This window comes from Mesocricetus auratus, unplaced genomic scaffold (assembly GCF_017639785.1).
Source record: "Mesocricetus auratus isolate SY011 unplaced genomic scaffold, BCM_Maur_2.0 Super-Scaffold_100676, whole genome shotgun sequence".
Lineage (NCBI taxonomy): Eukaryota > Metazoa > Chordata > Mammalia > Rodentia > Cricetidae > Mesocricetus > Mesocricetus auratus.
In genome coordinates this window covers 123,714,843-123,738,621 of record NW_024429266.1, presented here as the reverse complement: position 1 = coordinate 123,738,621, position 23,779 = coordinate 123,714,843, and the positions used below count along the sequence as shown (strand labels likewise).

Here is a 23,779-nt window from a genome sequence, read left to right as displayed (position 1 = left end):
CTTGTAAGGAACCACTGGAAGTGCAATGTAGCTCTGAGATGGAAGCTTAATGGCAACTGCAAAATGATGGAAATTCCAGGAAGGTGGAACTTTATCAGGAAAGCTGCACACAGTAGGGCAACCGGCCCAGGAAGATGCCATGTGGAACACAAATACCACAGATCAGGAGGAAGGCCACACAAGCCCAATGAAACGTGAAATGGGTGTGATGTCGCAGGCTTTAATGTTTTCCTTTTGGAGTTTGGTCTGATCATTCCTTTTTTGAGAATGGGAATAAGCCTTATGTGCTACTGGAAACATGCAATGCTCTTTTGTATTTTTCACAGGCTCACCAAGAAGAGATTGCCTTTACTCTCAATAGATTTGAATGAAACATTAACCAATAAAGTCACAGTTAAGACTGAGGGTTCTGGAGGCTGGAATAAAGGCTTTCATTATGAAATGGCCATGCCTCTTTGATATGACTTAAATATGCACTATCCCCCCTATTAGCTCATGATTAGAATATCTGGTCCTCATCTGCAGTGCTATTTTGGAACGTGACTAGGAATTCAGGTGGTGGGGCTCAATAAGAAGGTGCTTGAGTAAGAAGGTGACTCGAGGCAGAGCCTTACAAGTAAATATACCCAGTTAGCTCCTGTCTGACTCTGAAGTCTTGGCTGACATAAAGAGTTTTCACTGATATGGTCCCACTACTGTGATGCCTGAGTGAATGGGGCAGGCAACCATGGGGACTCACCCATTCTGACACAGCCCAGAAAGTAAGTCCTTCCCAATTAAGTTGTCTATGCCATATGTCTTTATCGTAGCAGTGAGAACAGTAATACAGCAGTGATATTCAGATTAATATGCTCATATTAGAATCCAGTGGCTCTGCATTCTTTAAAAGCACATCATTCATATTGATATATCAAACTGTGTTTCTCAAAAAGCATAGATAGGTCACACCTTGGATGTTTTTATACCTCATAATAGGTTTCCACATTTCATACACTTTGATATTCCTAACAAAGAAACAATAATTAACCTCTCTAGAATAAAGGTTTTTTTTTTGTATTTAAAGAACAAAAAAGTACATATTGCACAGTGTGAAAATTCTTTGTATTTCACACCCATTCAAATTCCATTAACCTGCTGAGCGATGGTTTCATTTTACAACAATCATTTGGAGTGTGCTTACTGTTCAGAAAGTTATGCACATAAAAACACAACTATTCAATCTAATGACTTTGACAAGGCTGAAATACTCAACAACATTAACTGCATTTCTACACAGCAGAAAATAACATTAAAATAAAATAAAGAGGAACCCTCTATGGACAATTGCATTAGTAAGAAGAAAATACTTGGCAATTTAATGAACAAGTCCCAACACATGTATTTGGAAAATTCCAAAACATTTATTATAGAAATTAAAGGCTAAAATTATTGGAATTTGTCCCATGACCACTGATTACATGATAATATTGTTTAATGACAAAGCTCTCCAAATTCATCTTGATCCCCACATTTCCTGTGTCAAAATCCCAGCTGGCTTTATTTTGTAGAAATTGACAGGCTGATCATCAATTTAACATTACTGGAACCAGAGCAGCCAAGGCAATTTGAATAGAAAACAAAGTTAGAGAACACATTCTTTACAATTTCAAAACATATTACAAAATCATAGTCATCAAGACAGTGTGGTAATGGCATCAATAAATAATTAAATCAGTGGGACAAGACAGTCCAGATTACACCCTTACCCTTTCTTCATGGGATTTTCAACAGCACGAGGTTGACAGGAAATTTCAATGAAGGAATCAATCTCATTTCAACAAATAGTTCTGCAATCACGGGATAATCACATGCAAAATAATGACGTTGAGATGCTCTATTGCATGCATGGTGCACAGAAACTAATTCAGAATAGCTCATAAACTATGAATGAATTCCAAAACTGCAAAACAGTGCCAAGTTAAACAGATCCAACACCAAAAGCACAAGCAACAAAAAATAATCATTAGTAGGACTTATAAAAGCTTAAAGTTTGCGCTACAAAGGCAGTCTGCAGTGAGGAATAAAATGTGTGTATACTGTACAAATGATACAGTGCTTATTTCCCAAAATGTGGGGAATCCTCTCCACTCAATAAGAAGAAAACTAACCCATTTGTATAATAGCCAAAGAAAGACTCAGACTATCCAAAGAAGATATAGAAATAGTCCTAATACATAATTGGGGATAGGGAAATGAAAATCAAAAGCGGAGGTATGTGAGGTACACACAACTTTGGTCCCAGCACCCAAAAAGCAAGAGACAAGAGGATTGACACAGGTTTGAAGCAAGTCTGGGCTACATAGTGAGTCTCCAGGAGCTAGTTAGATACAATGAGACAGTGTTTCAAAACGAAACAAAACTAAGCTACACTGAGAAAGTACAGTGAGGTGCCACTCCCCATTCACTAGGATGGTTGCAGTGACAAGGATGACAATGAGAAGGGTTCCCCGGGTGTGGTGAACCTGGAATCCTCACCAATGTCACTATGTGGCAGAAACATATGGGGGAAATATTTTGATAGATCTTCAAAATGTCAAGTACACATTTTATCAAACAGGTCAATTTTCTGCTACCTATGCAGTATGAGGAACTAGAAATAACTATGCCATGCATTTGCCACAAACTAATTCCTTCCTTTTTCTATTATTACAAGTAAGGCATATGTTAATAGTTTATGTCTCAGGAGAAGAAAGAGTAAATTAAAAATTCTTTGAAGTTTTTTTTAAAGTTCTACAGAAAAGTCAGACAGCGATTAAATAAATAGTTCTTTTGAATCCACTTTCACACAAGAGGAGGAGGGTCTGAAGGGCACAGGTATTTAATGCTAACAGAGACTCAGCGCTCAAACAGGTCAGCATTTAGTACGCAAAGCACCAAAGCTCTACACTTATTGATCACTGAATTACTGACAAACCATGTCATGATTCTGTAAAAGAACCTGCAGTGCAGGACTGGCAAAGTGAGACCAATTAGGAACTGGGAGGCAAAGAGCACTGCCAAAACGGTGGGAAAATAAACCAGTGTGTATGGTATTGTAGTAAGGCTACGTTTTGCAGTCCTGGTGATCAAACTGGGGACCTTATACATATTCCACAAGCATACTGCCACTAAGCTATAGGCTATCTTTACCTATTGATTGTCTCTACCACAGATTACTTTTACACTGGTAATGGAATACATTCACTATTTCAACACATATTTCTTAGGGGCCATTAAGTGCTAGGAAATCAATGGCATGCAGGAGACAGAGCTGGGGTCTCGATGTGGATGTTCTATGCTCTTTGCAAAGCATAGTGATTGGTGACTGACGGTGCTTTGTTTCCCTCTGTATATTGACAAGTAGAAGAAGTTTGAAACCCATAAACCTATTCAAAAATGAAATGACTGAATGTATCTTTTCAAGCTATTAAAGCCCATAGAACACACACCTGCCAGCATTTTATTTAGTAAATGTGAACACTTAAGATAAGTGTTACCGCCGGGCGGTGGTGGTGCATGCCTTTAATCCCAGCACTCAGGAGGCAGAGGCAGACGGATCTCTGTGAGTTCAAGGCCGGGCTGGACCAATAGCCTCCAAAACAATCCAGAGAAACTCTGTCTCGTAAAAAACAAAACAACAACAACAAAAGAAGATAAGTGTTACCTTTTGTTATCTATGCTTTTCTGTTGTTGATGCAAGTTGAAACAGGGTAGCAGGCACCCTAGCCTTTCCTGCAACTCACTATGTCACTCATGAAGATGATGGCTTCCTGACCATCCTGCCTCCACTTCTAAAGTGGGTAAGATGCACTTCTAAGATTACAGGCTTACACCTCCTTGCCTATCTCTGTCATATTCTTTAAATCAAATGTATGGTGGCAGAATTGCAAAATGTGTAGTAAATTATAAACTCTGTTAAACTCTGTTACATGTTAGAAAGCTGTTTCTTTAAGGGAATAGATAAAATGTGCTTTTTTTTTAACCAAGAAGACATTAATAAGAACCAAGTGGGAAAAAGTGAAAAAGTGTTCACCCATGCACTCCAATAAATGAAATTGACTACATACAAAAATAACTGCAGAATTTATTGGCCAATCAAGATGCAACACACCAAATATCACATATCCTAATGACATAGGATTATTTGGTGCCATCTCACTATGTGAAGATGATAATATATACTCATTATTGGCAGGGAAATATATGCTTTCCAAGCTTTTCTGTGGGAGACACAGAAAAGTGGCAGTGCCAACTTTAAATGACACGAACTATTTTCTGTTATTTTTCAAGTTGAAATGCCATTTTTACAACAAATGCTAGCTGAATGAAAAATGATATCTTAAACCAAAATATGACAGTGTTCAAAGTGTCAATTACCTGAAAATGAAGAAGAATCTATTTCTCACAGGGAAATTTTCTTGACTGTTTTTCCTAAAATTATATTTTCTTTCTACAGTCTTCCCAGGCTGTCATGAATCATAATTTGCATATACAACTGCTTTCTCTTGACTCTCCTTCACCTCTGCACTAGTTCAGAATCTCAGGGGTTTCCAGCCCATTGCTTTCTAAGGGAATTAATATTTTTTTCACTGAATCTACTATTCGTATTCACATATCATAATATATTTAGAAAGTTTCAGCCCAGGAAAGTATTATCTATTCTATATACACCCATATTTGTAACCCAGACCAATTCACCATTGCTTTTCTACAATAGCTTTAGATGTACTATATTGGTAGGCTAAACTCAGAAGTTAGATCTGCTGTCTAGTTTATGTTTTTGATTATCTGTGCCTGTGTGAACACACAGGTTTACAATCAGTTAGACACCTATTGCCTTGGCAAGAATGTATGACACTGCTGCTTCAGGAAGTCCCATCTATGACTTCCGTCATCCATTCACTCATCTCTCTGTTCACTGTAGGACACTCAGTGTCAGTTTAGAAAACCTCAGAATGCCCCAGTGCTGACATAAATGATATCATGCAGCAAACTAAGCTAGCAAAGTTTGAGTTTACATTTAGAGTCAGACCATGCACACAAGTGATTGAGTTCAGGAGCTAACAGGGCAGATAAACTGGATCTCTAACACCTAGAGCCTGCCAAGACATAAGTGTCCACCCAAGTACTGCTGTCTAGAGGCTGGGTGCCAACCATTGGATCATTCATAGAGATGAAACTGTGAGGGTTGCAAATTAACCAGTAGACCACGCCACCCACACATGCATAATTCTGAAGGCACTGTGGGGCCTAATGGAAAGTTTCAAAGATGGAGCCAACTTGAAGTAGTTTGCTGGGTGCACATTCCCAGGGGTTTTAGCCTGTCTCAGACTCCTCTCAGCTACTCTCCTGCTCTTTTACTTTTCCTGTGGTTCTCTGACTGCCATGAATAAGCTGCTCCCCAACACTCTTCCACCATATTTCTGCTATGACACAAGCCTAAAAGCAACAGAGCCAGCCCCCTCATAGATGGAAACTTCTAAAACTAAGCTAAAGTTATTTCTTTCACTAGGATTTTTGTTAGGTGTTGTGTCACATTGATGAAAAAACACTCAACCACCTACCCAGATAACTCATGTTGCCACAACTTTTCATTACTGTGGCCCATTTTCTGTACTTTCATTAAAAAAAATATCTTATCTTTACCCATTCAAGATTATCTGTGGTTGGGCAGTGGTGGCGCATGCCTTTAATCTCAGCATTCAGGAAGCAAAGGCAGGTGGATCTCTGAGTTCAAGGCCAGCCTGGTATACAGCCTGGTATACAAAGTCCTAGGACAGCAAGGACTACACAGTAAAACCCTGTCTCAAAAAAAAAAAAAAAAGATTTCTGGCCAGTAAATTCCCCACAAAGATATCAACTAGATATTTTAAATTGAGCTACACAATAGTGACATTTAGAAAATTATAGGAAATATTTTAGTTTCCAGGCAAAATAATGAGTTTCATTATGACACTTTCAAGGACATAATGGTATAATGTATTCATATTTAATGCCCATCACTACTGTCCTTCATCCTGACTCCCCACAAATAATCCCACTCCCACATTCATATGAAAAAAAATCAAGATTTTCATGACAAAAATACGTGATAATCTAGAAACTGACATTTCAGTGACCAAAATTCATTCTTTCACCTACTTCCAGTTGTCATGTGACTACCTTTTGGACCAAGAAAATGTCAGTTTTAAATATCATGGACACAGGGATCTCTGCCCAGATTCCACAGTCCGGAGAGGATGTTCAGCCATTCTGGACCACACTCCTGTGGTTTAATTCTCTGGACATTTATCACAGCCTGATACCTTTACTGTTTGTTCTTCCAAGTGGTTCTTGACATCTTTCCCAAGAAGAAGCAAAGATTGTGTGTCTCTTGTTCATAGTCCCACCAACGACCAGTGCATGAAGTGCCAGGAGGGGCTCAAGACAGGATTCTAGGAATAGAGAATGTTAGAATATTTGACTTTTAGGGAATGCAAGAGAAAAGCCAGAATGAAAGTCATTCTTGTTGAATTTGTGCTTATTACATGTTTTTTATCCAAAGTTGGCGAGAACTCAGAGATTTTACTTATTTGCCTTGGAAAATGGAGAAATTATATTTTAGAAAGCGGTGCTCCAGAAACTAGAGGTAAGTGAGTACACAAGCAAGACTACCTGTCAGCAGAAATTGGGATTCGGGATCACATAAACCAAGCTGAAATTTGATTTCACCGCTTTTTAATGATTTAAAAATTAAAACATTGCGTTTGTCTGAAATCACTTACTTCATATGTTACATAGTGGCGTACACAAAACACATACATTATTTTAAGCATAGAAGCATGTTGAAAACTGACATGATAATATATGAAATTTAAAACACAGATGGCCTCAGAGTTGAGTATCTTCATCCACAGGGTGTTTCCTTCATGTTACAGTTCATCGCTGCAGAGCTCCTCATGAAGATACCTCACCTCCTGAGCTGCAGATGCTAAGGGTTTAGTGAAGGTCTTCTACCAACTTCACACCACGGCTCACATTTCCCCTATGTACACAATGCTTGCAGAACCACGCATGCTTCTGAATGCATCTGCAACACTTTTAACTTCTACTGACACAACACACTGCACCGTAAATAAAATCTGATGTTTCTTTGTAATCTGGGGCCATTTGTTAGGTGAGGACATGATAGTTCTTGGTCTACACATACATAGCACCATGTTGAACTATGGACATCCCACCCATTCCTCAGGCAGATTTCTTTTTCCCTGTAGCAAAACACTATTTCAAACTATTGTATTTATTAAGTAACCTGTGTGCTAGCCTCTCTCATTATGAGAAAATGATGGTACAACTTTCACACTTCCTCTCTAATTAGAGATAGGATGAATACTCCTGAAAATTCTCAACATAATCATTGGCATAATGGGATAGCAGAAAACAAAAGGGGATTTGGTAGTTCACTGCTGTGATAATTATTGTTTTCATCATTATAATTGCTAAGTAGTAATAATAGATAAATCAGAATCTATAAGTGTGTTACAAAGTAGGAATAAACACTTAATTTTGTTATGTGAACCAAGAGATAAACATAAAAACACTAGTGGGAAATACAACAGCAAATAAATGTTCCTGTTTATAAGGAACTAATTGTCTGTTAGTAACAACACATACACTGCTCTATTATGCCACAGTTGTATTTTCGCCGTTTATATGCTTTAAGGAAAATGACAGTAAGAGTCGAGTGATGATATCTCACACTGCATTTCTGCCTTTAAATTCCATGCAGAATTACTATACCCATTGCTTCTCTAACACCTGAAGAAGCAATCATGGAACCATTTGTAACGTGTAGAGGCTGCACTGTAGCAGTGAGGGCCAACACCTCAGGCATACCTAAAGCAGAATTCGCCTCTCTGTTCGTTTCTATGCTGAGCATCTGTACTTCCACATAAAATGTGCATAGGCCAAGACTGTTAGGGAGCATATATTACTGATGTACCAGTTAGCAAAGAGACCAGTTTTGTACATATTACTCATGCAGCTCAATAAATGCTACATATAACTCAGTAGCCTGTCTAACCAAAGACAGAATCTTGTTCTCCAGTCAAATTTTCATAGCACCATGGAAATGAGTCACTCTATGGGTACTTGTTCATGCCTATCTGTCTTATCACTGTCATCTCTGGAACATTTTCATTATCTCAGACCTTGACTTGACTGTTATACTTTGGACTGTGAGAGTGGCCCAGAGAAAGCTTTGTATGCCCCCTTCCCTCTGCCATGAACTGTAGCCAGTGGAATATCAGAAGAAGGAGTCAAGTGGGACATTTGACATTAGTGGCATGCCTTTAAAGGGGACTGTGGGACCTTCATGGTTTCCTAGCAGTGATGGGCCAGACTGGGATCCCATGTGTTCCCTACCCTCAGTATCACTGGCTCATGTCATCCTAAAACTGTGAGCCACAAAGAGACCTTTTCATAAGCTGAACACCGGGAGTATTTTGTTACAGTGACAGAAAGCTAATACACCATCTCTGTCACATACATTTCAGTTACAAATGGGTTTTTGCACTCCTCATTCGGTTTGTATATTTCTGGATGATACGATGAAAGTCATTAAAGTTGTGGGTAGTATCCATTATTGCTCATAGGTCCATTGCAAGATGAACACTTTGCTCTATTCACAGTAGGTAAATACAAGTTCAAGAACATCTCTTTAACATCTCTGCTGGGAGCTTTCACCATTATGCTAGAAGATTCTTGTTCAGCAGCCTCCTAGCACTACACATTTCCTGTCCCGTGCTCAGTGGGGACACACTGGGCACAGGAGTTTCGAAAGAAGCAGCTCTTCCATTCTACAGAAACATGTACTTAGCATGATCACTGTCTAGCAATATGCTTTTGTAAAGCATTTGTCGGTCAGAAACATTCAAGTTAGAAATATTTTACTGTGTCTAAAAAAAATCCCTGCCTTCTTTGAAATAAAGTGAAAAGAAAGCATCCTGAACACAGACTACGGAGCCAAGCAAACTGTCAAAGCAAGTGAGGCATTGCCATCGAAGGCTTGCGTACCTCTACCATAACAAAGGATAAACCACTTAGAATCAAATTCTTTCATGTCCTGCCTGCCAGAAAAATACATGATTGACAATGCTAATTCACCAATAAAAGCAACAATAGACATAAACATCAAGAAAGATTCATCACACACTGTGACTTTGGAAATAACAAACCAGTTTTATCCAGGAATTAATGATTAGTATATAACTTTTTAAACAACACTTTTGATCCCCATACAACTGCATATCTGTCTCCTAAATATGCATTATAATTGACTTGCTAACATATGATGAAAGCAGTATGTTGATGTAAATATATAGGACAGTCTCTATAGAACATCAGAAGATAGTGACTAATACTGAATTTTTCTCATCTACATCATGATAATGACAGCAATGGCTAATGAAAAATAGCCTGGCTACTAACAGTTATTGAAGCATTTGCATGTTCCTCATTGCTCCAAAAATCAATATTGCTCTTTAGCTCTGCAAATGGATGATGTACTGCTTCTAGCTCATCTGCTGGGGGCAGTTTCCTCAACTCATTAATAAAAAATTATGAATGGCTTTAATTAGGATGGAGGCTAGCAAGACTCTGATGTGTTTATGATCCTGCCATTGACATTGATCAACATTAAAGATCATGTTTAGGGCTAGCAAGATGGCTCAGCAGGAAAAGGGGCTTGTTGTACAAGATTGACAACCTGAGTTTGAGCCCCAGAACCCACATCAAGGTGGAAGGGGAAAACCAACTCTACAGTAGGAACAAGATGTATGTGTGTCCCCCTACTGGCCAACCCTCCCTCTCTTTCTCTTTCCTTCCCTCCCTCTCTCCCTCCCTCTCACTCCCCCACTCTCTCTCTCTCTCTCTCTCTCTCTCTCTCTCTCTCTCTCTCTCTCTCTACACACACACACACACACACACACACATTTTGTTTGTGCCTTGCAGCTAAAGTATATGTTTGAAAAATGTGGTGAGAGAATAGGAATAGACCTAATAAGCTCAGCTACTAAAAGCAATAATAATGTGACCAATCATAACAGACAAGTATACTGAGCTAAAATTTGGGCACCTACAGTCAATATGACATATGTGGAACCTTCAGAATCTTCAGTTGACCTCTAATATTAGCCACAGCAAGCTTGTGAAAGAAGGAACACACCAGGTACTAATTGAGACCTACCTCTGAATGCAAAGATAAATCAATACAAGCCGTGTGGCCACAAATAGAATTCCAGCATGCACTTCTTTTCAATGGGCTTATCCAGTCAAAGCTGCTAGAGGGTCATTGAAGGATAAGGTGCTGTGTCCTTTGTGTTCTGGCGGCGTGCAGATTTGAGAACATTCTGTGGAGTTTTGACTCAAAGACACAGAGTTTCAAAGGATTGTTCCTTGCCATCTGATTAAATATTTTCTAAGACTCTTTTCATAGTTGCATGATCACTGGTGCCAGAATTCCTGATTGATCCTGTGTGACACAGGCACAAACCCCACCTCTAGGTACCAGCAATGCCACCAAGCCCATTGCAGGCCATTATAGGTTTTAGCATGCCTAAACTCTGCCCATAGCTCCTAATTTCTTAGCCACCAACTTGCCCAGTGAAAATATGCCACCACCAGATTCTCAGCCAGACACTAAAGAACTTCTCTAGCCTTCTAAAGATGCCCTGAAGGCCATTTGAAGTTCTTCCATACTCCTGTATCCTAAAGTACCACATGGGTTTCCATGCACCCAATATAGTAATTCTCATAGACTGGTAATTTTGTGCTGGGTACAGCAGTGCATTTGTATAACCCCAGAACTTGGGAGGTTGAGGTAGGAGTATAACAAGTTAAGACCATCTGGGTTTCACAGAAGCGGTCCAGGCCAGTCTGAGGTACATACCAAGACTGTCTCAAAAACAAAACAAACAAACAAAAAGGTATCACACATGCTGATATGTTTACTATTTATTTGATTAATCTGAATTGGCTTATAAATCAACACGTTAATTCGTTAACATGCTCATTCAACTAGTATGCGGTTTCCATGCCCATACCAGAACAGATGGAATACAGATCTTCTAAATGTGATATCAAATCAGCTACAATTTACATTTTGAGACAATTATGAGCTGGAGCCAGGAATAAAATATAAACAATTTACTTAAAAGGAAAAGTTGCCTATACTGACAGTACTAAGTCTCTAAGCTTGTACTGATGCTAGTTCAGCCTCAGTTTCTAACTGTGGCAGTCCTTTTGCCTTTATGGGCCTGTGACTTCACTGATGATCAATGTTTTAGGAGTAGCACATGAGTCAGTGTCACAGGGGTAATCAATATCTCTGGCCGGAGCAAGCATCGTTTACAGAGATACCACTGCCTTCTAATTAGTCACAAAGCCAGCCTTCCAATGTGTGAAAAACTCCCCAAAGTGTGTTTTTATTGATGTTATCACTCTTCAAGATAACTATGAACATGATACATAAAAAGGTGACATCAGAAGCTGGGGCTCCAACGGCACCATCTTTATAGATGTCTGTTGCACACAAAACAACATCTAAAACTTTGGGGTTAAGAAGAAAAGCTGTGACAGCATTCACATCCTAGGCATGGTATTTCCTGGAGCACACTGGTGCTCACTTTACTTCACAGTGGACTAAGTCTACTCCTGCCAAGTGACCCTTTAGTCCCGTTTTTACAATGCAAGACAACTTCCGAATGCTCCTTCAGTTTTCCTTCATTAGAATTTCCTGTAATCTAAAGGAAACATGTGTGAAAAACCTTAATCAGCTAGCCAGCAGAGGTGGTGATTAATAGGCCCTCCGACTACCTGATCACTGGCACGCCACTCCTGGAGTTCAGAGCAGAATATCACCACCCTGCACGCTCCTATCATACAAGATAAACAACTCAAGTGATACAAAGCACAACGGATCCAAAGAAAGGTTGACTTTTTGGGCTACAGTAAATATACATATTTTAATGATGTATTTTGACAGCATTTACCTTGTCTTATCATCACCTGGAACAACGTGGGTTCAGTCTCATTACCAGTTCCTCACCCTCAACTCTGCCTCTGTCCCTGAAGGATCTGATAAACATACAGTCGGTCACTGTAACAAACACTCTAGGGAACAGGATTTTGATGGAGAAAACTGTTGAATATTAACGAGCAGTGCTCAGTGAGACAATAGTTGAGAAACTTGCCCTGGAAAACACCCTACAGGAAGCCTGCTCTGGGGGAAGGAGATGTTCGAACTTGACAGCTGCCCCTGCTCTGGGAAGCAAGGAGGCTTCTCTTATTACAGTCTAGGCTTTCAGTGAACTCATCATCATCAAGGACCTGTCATTATTTCCAATTTAAACATCCCTCTTCAGAGTTTAAGAAATTCAGAAGAAAAGCCTCCCTGTGGAATAATACTTTAGTCTACAATTAGCAAGCTTATTTTAACTGAAGAAGCTCTGAGCTTTATTTACATTTCCAAAGACTCTCTAAAGGGTTTAAGGTTGTCTTGTTTATTCTACAAATTATTGTTATGTCTAACTTCTCAAGAACTCATGAAACAAAGTTTTCTAATGTATGTACAGTAAAGATAGAATCTATTTTTACTCTACATAATAAAACAGCTCTTCTGTTCAAATAGCAATTTAACCTCGACTACTTTCAAATTCACGTTACTATACTGTTTGTAGTGTAACAGAGACACCTGTGTGAGAGGAATGTGAAACTCAGCACAAACACTTCCTATCGTACAATGAATGAAAACCCTGAATGTGAGTGCCTGATGAGTCAGAACTCCTAAATACACAGGCTCCCACGTGCCATTTGCCAGCCTAAAAACTCTACAGCTTTTCCTCTACAGGCTGACTATGTTAAGAGAACATCAGTATCTTCATGCGAGAACATGGGCTCCCATTAAGAACAAAAAACAAAGCAGGTCAAAGCAGTAAGATTACACACACACACACACACACACACACACACACGCACGCGCGTCTTTACACTGCTTTAAAATTTAAAAAGAGCTGTACAAATGAGAACAAAGATGAAAACTTAAAAATATATATCCATATTAAATACACATTCACACATAGGTACACATGTGCAGCTTCTAACATGTTAGGATAACTACACAAATACTTAACAAAAATCACAATGCACATTTATGAACTTTTATTTCTCATGTAATGTATTGAAACTTTTTTCAAAGTCCTGGATGCAAATGGATCCTAAAAAGCCATACATTTGATAAATCAAGAGGGTCATCCTGTTTAAAAATATATGTATCAGCTGGGCACTGGTGGCATATACATTTAATCCTATCACTCTGGAGGCAAAGTCAGGCAGATCTCTGTGAGTTCAAGGCCAGCCTGGTCTACAGAGGGAGTTACAGGACAGGCTCTAAAGCTACACAGAGAAACCCTGACTCGAAAAAAAGAAAAAAGCAAAAACTACATGTGTCTACATACTTCCAAATACTCATATTGTTCATTTAAAAAATAAAAGTACACAACTACTATTGTTGTCATTGAAACATTAACTTGAAGAGAATCTGCTTTCCATGCAGATGCCACTGGTGAGGGTCTCTGTCCCACTCTTTTTTCCTTAATAGGTCACAGGGGCATAATTTTAAAAATAGAAAATGGGGGGAGAAAAGGATCCAGCATGGAACTTAAGAGTTTAGTTTTTTCCCCCAGTATGTTTTCTCAAAGAACTCAAACAGGCTTTGCTTTCAATCAATATATCCTTATTTTACTTGTCCTTAATATGCAGAGATTTCACAGATACTCACATTGCTTCTTATTTCTCAGTGCTGGCAAGATGCCTTTCACGTGATTAAGGACTTTCAGAAAAATATGAAGCCACCTGGACCAACAAAATAACCCTGGCCCCTTTAAGCCATTTGATAAGAAGCAAATAAATGATTGATGGGACTTCAAGAAAAGATTTGGCTTTTTGCACTCTAGTCATTTATTTATGTATGTGTCTATTTGTTTATTTATGTTTTACAAAATACACTGAAGCCATCCTTGCTTGATGTCAAATTACATACTTTGACTTTTTAACTAACTATTATGGTGTGATTCCTGCAGGTGCTCATAAATTTGTATCTGTTCATGGTTAGAAAATTCAAGTGCTCATTATTATATCTTTCAGACTAAAATATTAAATGAAGCATTGCTTCTTCATTAAGACATTCTTTCTTGGGCTCAAGTGTTTACAGTCCTGTTTCTAGGGCTACTTTCCATCAGGACAAAGAGCTTCTGGAACAGAAACTCTCTAAAGAGAAGAGGAAAACTGAGGGGGAACATTTTGGTTCCAGGCCAATGTCCCATATGCCAGGGATGAAACAGGCCTCTGGTTATCTTCTGTCAAGGATCCCTGCCCTGAAGCCTAGGTTCTGAGGCAAAGGGTCTCAGGTAACCACTGCAGAATCTACAAGCAGCTGTTTGTCTGCAGTCTGCAGAGTCACCCACCCCGGGACAGTGAGGGCCAGGCCACTACCAGCACTGACACTGCAGCATCGGGGCAAGTGCTGGTGACAGCACCTAGGACACATGCAGGGCAGTTGGTAATGATGCATTTGGAAGTGCAAGAATCCTCTCACCTGCTACCTTGTCCCTGGAGCTCCCACAGGCCATGGCTGGACAACAAAGGCAGCAGGTAACAACTGAAGCTACCGTGCTTCCTGCTCTCCAGTAACTGAGAGCAGAGCTAAGGAAGGTGACAGACAGAAAGGCACAGTAGCTTGGTGAGCAGAAGGGGTTCCATATCACACTGAGTCAGGTAGCTTGCGCCTCACAAATGAACCACAGCTGGACTAAAAGCAGACACTGCTACTCAACCCTTCAGCCTTGTTAAGATGCACCACGGTACTTCTCATATTACCTAGCCTGTCTAAAATCACAAACCTCGTGTGTAAAATGAAAAGAGTCTCCACCTAGCCAAATTCTTCTAAATGTTGAGTTCATTTACATAGCCGCTATGATAGATAGCAGATAATAAGGGATCAATCAGTAAAGATGATTTTTAAGTAATGTTTCCTTTGGGCAGACATCCTTGCTCTAGATTTACCTGCTGTGTTAACACAGGAATTATGAAGAAGCACAGGTAGGCTTGCACCATATTTTCTGACACTGTAACTTCAAATCTTCAATGCGTTTGCTTTCAATACAAATCGTAGAAGAAAACATAACAAACTCTATTGTAAATATTCAAAATCATGAAGTAAATTTCGGCACATTTTAATTGTTTCTAGAATCACTACACATTGAAGTGCTACATAATGCAACAGTACACATATGTGAAAGCAGATTATCATTTTTCTCTGTTTTTATTTGTGAATTATCCAAGATCGGGGGACGTTGTTCACACTACTATGATGCGTATGAAGAGAACAAGATGAAGTATTATTTTCCAAAATACAATAAATGGCACAGGTAATAGTTTTGTCCTTGTCTTTAATCATCTCCAGTGCTAGTGTTGCCTCCTCAGCAAGCAGACATGTTTCCAGTAACAATTTAAACATAGTCTCTTACTGGTCACTGGGGTATCTCTATCCATCTGTGCAAATTTTAGATTCAAATGTCTATACCTAGATGCAAATACTAGGAAGTAGTTATAACATGATTGCGCTTTTGCAATTTTAAGATGAATCAGATTTTCCAAATAGTGAAAGTCATGATTTAATGGATTCCTATCCCATCTCAAAACATATCTCAGGTTGTGAACCTCATTTAATTTTCTCATACTGTGAGATGAGTGGATCAGGTAGGGATCATAATATAAACACTCGGAGGAGCTGGAAGGAGCCGTCTGTCCAATGAGTTTTCCCAGCTGAAAGATGCTAAGGTCCTGAAAGAGGCAGGTGCCTGGCCCAAACAGAAAAAAAGGTTGAATTTTGAGGGCATGACAATGAAAAATAGAGAGGGAGCAAACAGGGCTTTGCAGGAAAGCCCTTATGCCACACAGCAGGAGAGACATCAGAGAGAAGGGGACCACGCCTGGCCGGGGTAGCAAAGCAGACCTCGGAGTCACAGAATTCTGAAGAAGACAATCCATCCAAGTTCAACACCACCAGAAACAGGCCCTTGGACCCCATGTTCAGTAACAGGCTGGAAAAAGATCTGTGTGACATGGCCTGAGTACTTCAGATTAGCTGAAAAGCATGTCATTTGTAAAAGGGGAAAGTTCTCCGAACTTGGTCAATTTGTCCATATGTTACTTCTTAAATGATTTGAAGTCTCAAATATATCATATTCCTCTTAAAAAATGGGCCTCCAAACGTTGAAATTATTTTTTTCTATCACTTGACTCTTTAGTTATCTGTTTTTAACTCTCCATATTCCATATAGAGATACTAGACTCTCGCTTTTCCTCAGGTCCCAGCTAACCCAGGCCTAAGTTACAAGGACAAAACCAACACTAGAAGTCAGTAGATATCCAGATATTTTACTTACCAAAGAAGCCCACACTTCAAGGCTAAAAGTAGCAACTGCTTATTCACTGATGACCATAATCTGCGTGAGTCTGTGTGTCTGGTGCTTCTGTTGATGATACTGCTTAGGCAGCTTAGACCCACATTGGTGGGCTTGAAGGTAATCAGTTTTGGACTTCCCTTCCCTTTCCTCAGAGGCAAACACATTTTCAGAAACTTCCGGAAAAACATCACAATTAGCCTCCCTAGAATTTAAAACACCATAGGAAGGAGAGGAAGCATAATGGTTTGCCCTAAAGATCTGAAACAGGATGTGAGTGTGAAGGAAACAGCGCTTTGTGGAGGCCAGGTAAGGAGGGGCTACTTCCTGGGAAGGCACTGATACTTTGAACACTAATTTCTTGTTGTTTTCTTTAAATCATTTTATAATACTCCATGACACGAAGTTTTTTAACAACAGCAAAAAATATTTCTGGGTCGGTCTTGGGCAGGAACTTGACATTCTAATTCTCTAAAAGATAGCAATGCAAAACATACAATTACCCCTGCCTTTACAAGTTAATTCAAATGAACCTGTCAGTTACCAGACAAGAAAACACCCCTCTAATGTATTCAAGTCAAGAAGATGGGTCAAAAAAAAAAAACCCAGCTACTTAATGAGATGTCACACTTTCAGGCCCCAGAAGCCCCAATCTGAGGCTTAACAGGTGCTCACTGCCAATCCTAGTCACTTTTCTTACTCAAAGAGAATAACTTTTCCATTTCCCTCTCTCTAGCTCCCTTTGCAGTGACCAAAATCCCACACCTCCTTTGCAAGCCTGAGCTTGTCCAGCACTCTGAGCACCTCTCTCTGTCCCCTTGCTTCCCCTCCACTCCCCTGCTCTGCTCTTCTCTCCTCTTTGTCTCTGTCTCTCTCCAGAAGCCTCCCCTCTGTCTGCAGCTACACACAGAATCCACAGATGAGTTTGGTTTTCTTTCTAATTCCAAACACAGAGCTTTCTTCTTCTCATTGTCCTGTCCTGCTAGCCACTGCCTAGATCTTCAGATTGCCTACCCTATGAGTTTCCGATCCTCTCTCAAACTTCAATCCAATTGTGCTCAAATTTCTTTCTGCACTCCATTTAAAAATCTTTTATAAAATCAAGAACCCACAGAAGGAACCCTGTGCTGTGACTCTGGCACAATGTGGGTCATTCTCCTGGAGCATCATCTAAGACTGGAATCCAAAGAGCTTCCACTCTCATTCTGAGTTAGAACTTAGATGGGGGTGGGGGCGTCAGGAACTCCTGCCAGCTAATCAGTCTACTTTCCAGCTCTTTGTGTGAACTCCAGGGAGGTGGTAAGCCATGTTGTAGGTCAATTCAGGGGGTCAAGAAACCGAAAGTGGAAACTGCCAGGTATTTCAAAGCCAAGGCCAAGCAAGAACCGGTATATCTCTATTCACCACATAGGTCAAAGCAAGATGCAAGTTTATCTCCTGGACTCAAGAAGAAGAGAAAAAACCAAGTTTAACACTGATGACAGGGGCAGCTAAGTTCTTGTGGCTAATTCTAATCTACCATTGAGGCTGCAGGCATTCGTACAAAAAGCATCAATCTCATGGGGTTTAGAAAAGGCAGAGGTGAGAGGAAAAAAACTGCACAAAGCACACAGAAGGCACTGTCATTGTCACAAGGAGCTGCTTCTACATCAGAAGCAGATGGCGAGAGCTCACAATTAGTTGGCTGTAGGACTTTAGAGTCTCACTATTGAAAACTAAAATCTAGTTTCATCCCTTTCTAGATAGATGGCATGAGTGCTTTTACAACCTCTGTCAACCTCTACTTCCCTAACAGCAAGATAGGGTCTATAGCACCTCAGGACTGTGTGAGAATCAAATATGGTGACAGCTCTCTAGATGCAGGATCAGAAAAGTATAGAGACTAGAACATGGTTCTTTCTTCTACTGTAACTTTAGGAGATTATGAGAGTCGTGTTAGATTCATAAATGTACTCTATTATATGAGTAGAAACAGAGTACAGAGGACCAAGTTCAACCTAGTCCCTCTTGAGTCTGCCTTATGGTTGGGAATTTACACATGTGGAGACCATGTGTGAGGCAGAGCTTGGAAGCCTGTGGCATGCTTAAAGAACACAGTCTGCATCGATGCTATGAGTCACTGGGCTAATTATTATCCTAAGAGCTACCATTGATCTTCCACAGATCCAGCAGCCACCTTCTGCATTGTTATATAGTAACTCAAGTACTATCATTCACTTGCTCAAAAAGTCATCTGCAAGTGTCTATGGAAGTCCAGGTAAAGGCAAGCATTCTTTCCTGCATAAAATAGACCTTAAATCATGAATAAGATAGGCATATTATGCTGGATTCCCAGGCTGATGCCTGGGATTCAAGAGTTAACCTTTGGACTCCCATAGAACAATGTGAGGTGCACTCTCACCCTGAACTCTTGGGGAAGGGTCTGGGCCCTGCCCTATATGAAATGACAGACTATGGACACCCCCATGGAGGGCCTAACGGGGGGGGGGGGTTGGGGGGAGGGCACGGGAGGAGGGGAGGGAAAGGGAGAGGGACCTGGAACTGACTTGTGAAGCAACCTTGTTTCTTATCTAAATTTAAACCAGAAAATAAAATAAAAAAAAGATAGGCATATTATGTCATATGTGTGCTGTTAAAATTGTTACCTTATAATATTTAATAGAATAACAACAACTGGAGAGAAAACATTTTACAATAGGTAAGAATAACTAATTGCAGCTGGGCACAGCAGCTCAGGTCTATAATCCAGCACTTGGGGGCTGAAGTTCAGAGGATTGGAGAGAGTCCAAGGACAACCAGGACTACAAAGTGAGTTCCTTGCCAGCCTTGCTGCAGGCTAAAACCATGTCTAAGAAATATATATTTTTTAACATATATGCCACAAATAGTGAACTTGGACACATTGTAAAGAAAAGATGATCTAAAAGAATTCCTACCACAATACTCACTTTCAGCAGAATCAGAGCTTGAGGCTAAGCCCACTGTCACTGCACAATGCAATGCCCTGAGAAATGCTATACAAACCACTGCTTTTATACTATGTCTTTAAAGCAATCCCACATAGCACTAAGAATAGAAAGGTACAACGGGAGAAGTGCACAAAATACAAACGCCAGTGATCCCTCACAATAGGTATCTTCTTTCCTAGTCTTCTGAGGAATGTTGGCACTCTGACTGTAAAATATACACATGGGATGTATACACAGCTAGATATAAAATCCCCTACCAGTAGTAACTGATTCAGCTACTCAAAAAAGAAAAAAAATCCAGCCTTTCCCTCACCAATGAATAAAGAAAGTACTGACCTACAAAGATGGTAGGATAATGAGCACAGTTACAAATAATGCCCCAGTCTCACCATCACTAAATAAGCACGTCAGAGCATATTCAGTTAAACCCTGAGGATACAAAGACAAACCAGACATCATCTACCCTGGTTATGTTATAAAGGTCTAACTGTAAAGAATATCGATTTTGTTTAGTTTCTTTCTCCTAGGACAAATGAGTTGAAAAGCCACATTAAAAAATGTTGCAATTTGGGACAAATGGGAAAGCTTCTTTGAATCATATGTCAAACAGATGTATGGCAGAATTATAGAAAACTGTGGGACAAGAGAGGGAAAGGCAACTGTCACCAGGAGCATGACGGATGTCCTTTCCCAGCTGAGGTCAAGAACTCCAACACAGTTAACAACATTTGCCATTAAGGCTGCTGACAAAGAGTCAATATTCCTTCCGTGGACAGATATTTTACGTTAAAACAGCATTGACCCAGGGGTAAAGCCTGAATATGTATGACCTTGGGTAGAGTCTCAAACCCTTTCCCAGGTGTTACCTGAGAATCTCAAATAAAACTATACAGGAAACATAACTTCCTGTATGCCTGGGGGTTATATTTGTTCCTCGTGAACGGCAAGTGATAAATAAGATTGGAACCTCAAACCATACCTAAGGCCTACACATATCTAAAACTGATGAGTCCATTGAGAAGCCCCTCCAAGTTCCCAGTACATTTTACTGTTTTCTGAGAACCTACTTTTCTCGGAGCCCTCATAAGAAAGATGAAGTCTCCCACAGTGCTTCACGAACTGTCTTGTCCTGAAAGTCTCGTCATCTTTGAAGCTATGAATCCTGGTTCAGTCAGAGACAAGGTCCCTAAAACTCTTGAGGAGTTCCTCGGGCTGCTGAGTGTCAATTGTGCCTACTTGACTTATACTCCAAATGCTGGCAGTATTTAACAAAATTGTCAAATTTGTTTTGTTTTTCTTTTTTTGTAGACTGCAAGTCATTATCACTGGATTAGCACAGCTGGTTCATCGTGGTGAGAAATAGGCCCAAGACAAAGGAAATTTCGAGGCTCCATGACTCTACATTCATACTTTCTTTCTTTAAATGTTATACTCCAAAGGTCCACATAAACATCCATGGGGGAGGGAGGGGTCAATCTGGTCCATAATTCTAACCCATACACTTTTTTGTTTGTAGTCTGCTGTAATGCTGTAATCTGAACACTTAATTAGGTCTGGGCTGATTTAATTAACACAGATAATGAAGAGCAGTCATCTCCATATATTTGAAAATACAAAGAAGTACTACTTTATCCTGAATTACTCCTCATGAAGTCAACAGTCTGCATTATCTTCTCAGACTTTTAACCAAAAAAACCTATAGAAAAAATACATATAGTTTGCAACACACAGGGACTGCAAACTATATGTATAGATAAACAGTACAATTTTAGAAATGAAGAAGTCAGTGAAAACACGGCTTTAGAGTTGATAGGGACAAAAAGAGAGGTGAGCAAAGTCATATAAGGGACCAGGATGAAATCCTGGTAGGACAGGTGTTATGGCAAAGATGCGTTTAATTAGGTAAAGACATGTTGCATTTGTTTCATCTTGCCTGTCTAAGGCACTGATTTGTCTAATAAAAAGGTGAATGGCCAATAGTGAGGCAGAGAAAGGAGAGAAGGCACTGGTGGGCAGATAGAACAACAGGAGGAAAAATGTAGGCTCAAAGGAAGAATGAGAGAAGAAAGAGGAGAAAACGAAGCCAGAACCCAGAAGCCAGGCAGCTACTAGCCAGCAGAAAGGAGAAGCAGTGAAAGTAAGATATACTTAAGAATAGAAATGTAAAAAGCCCCAAGGCAAAACATAGATAAAGAGAAACAGGTTAATTTAAGTTAAAAGGGGTAGCAAGGAATGAGCATAAACCAGGATGAGCATTCATAATTAGTAAGAAATCTCCCATGTCATGATTTGGGATCTGTTTCCTGGCCCAAAAGAAAAAGGCTGGTATAGGCAGAAATTCAACATTACCTGTACTTTGAGGGTAAGGGTACAAGTATTTTATATGAAAAACAATACAGAACTAAGCACACTCCTAGAAGAGCACACAAAAGAGTAGTACAATCAGATCATGATATATTGATGTAATCATATCAATATCCTGAATGCGATAATGTATGATAGGTGGAGAAGTTGAGAAAGGGTTCATGGAATCTGGACATAATAAATGCACATGAACCGCAATTAATTCAATAAAAATTGTATGTAAAAATAAACATGGAGACATTTCATAAATGTCCCAATGTTGAAAGTTATAACTAAATGATATTCATGTACACATGAATAAGAAATACATAAGTGAGGAGAAGAATTTTTAAGAAAACAATGTGGTGAGTACTCGTTAGTGCTTACTTAATAAAGCACTTAGAAAATTAAATATGACAAAAAATACAATGTAAAGTAGGCATGGCCAACTGTGTCATCTGTTACTCTAAGTTCATTTCCACATTTACACTTGGAGATAATGTGATGAACCAAATTTTCGCAGCACCTGCATCTAGCCAAACCTAACCTCATGTTCAAAACAGAAGCAATGCTGTTAAAATGACTCACCCTCTGAACCATGCACATGATTCCTGTGAACACCAATGAAATAGTTTAAACACGGTGGCATTAATTATGAGGTGAAAGAGAAGAAAGGAAAATTAATTACAGGGTATACAAGATTGCAAAGGATCAAAGGACATATTAAATGTCAAGGCTTTTGTTCAGGTCTCTCTTTTAATATGCTAATGAGGACTAAAAGGCACCCAAGCAGGAACAGAAGGCCTGGGGAACAATCCCATCTGTAGGACAGGATCTACAGGAGCCTGCACTTCCCACCAGGGTTGCCCATTCATCCACCTGACCACCAAGCTTCATTAAATAAAATCAGAGTTGCTCAGCATTGCCTCCAAGATCCTATGAATTCTATCACTAAGACAATCTTGTGGCCTAGCTTACTTGAGACACATAGTTTGTACAAACTATTCAGACACTGCCATTAACAAGATTCCTTCCCCGCTTCAGACTGTTTAGACAAGACTTGTTAATAGCCACTTTACCTGTCAGGGATACAGATTATATGATTCCCGCGACATGTGCTGTCAGCCCAACCACTATTGCCAAAGCTTACCATTGATCAGGGGAAGGGAACTTGACCCAAAGAAAAGTCAGACTAGTAAGACAACAGAATGGGTCAATTACTTTCTTAAACCAAGCTATATCTGTGTCAATTTAAATTAAACTGTACATCATCTAACCCTAGTCCCAGCCTATGGATGTAATCAGAACAGGTAACAAGTGGGGGTTTGTTTGGGGATTTTTGGTTTTTTTGTTTTGTTCTGTTTTTGTTTGTTTGCTTGCTTATTTGATTTTGTCTTTATGATTTTACCATTTCAAGTATCTATTACAGTAGTAAAATATTTTTTAAAAACATGGGATATAATACACCACACAATAAGAGGAGATGTTTGTTAGGAATTAAAGGGGAAAGAGAGTTGTTTAAGTTAGAGAGGTCAGACAGGAAGAGCAGCAAGCAGCCACAATGGAAACAACTCCTTGCAGGCTGTCAGGAAATACCTACTTAAGGAACCCAAGGCAGAAACACTTCCTGAGGAATGAACTCCTCTGTCCTGTCAGGGAAAGATTTACACAAACTGGGGGTTTAGAGCAGATTAGAACTTGTCCACCCTCTTGGACAGAAGAGCATTTCAGGACTTTTCATGTGAATGGTTTCCTTAACTTGAGAGCAAAAGTCAAGACCGAGGTTTCAAAGACAATGTTAGTAGAGAGAAAGAGAGAGAACTTCTGTGTGCACACTGGTGTCTATGCAGTAAGGAATATAACCAAGCCGGGGGGGAGCGGCGTGAGGGAGGGGGCAAAGAGACGGGGAGGGGGGGAGGAGAACTTGCTGCTTTAAGAAAGGAGATC

General features: G+C 39.8%; 1 protein-coding gene across 4 annotated transcripts in view; it reads right to left on the bottom strand.

Moving 5' to 3' along the window:
* Ccser1 (coiled-coil serine rich protein 1) overlaps positions 1-23,779 on the bottom strand; it is a 1,057,181-nt gene that overhangs the window by 957,519 nt on the left and 75,883 nt on the right. Inside the window, exon 2 of one of the 4 annotated variants that reach the window (XM_040737638.1) lies at positions 6,324-6,452. The exons of the other annotated variants lie outside the window; for them this stretch is intronic. The gene's annotated coding sequence lies outside the window, so the exon portion shown is untranslated. The remainder of the gene's footprint in view (positions 1-6,323; positions 6,453-23,779) is intronic. 4 annotated transcript variants of the gene reach the window in all.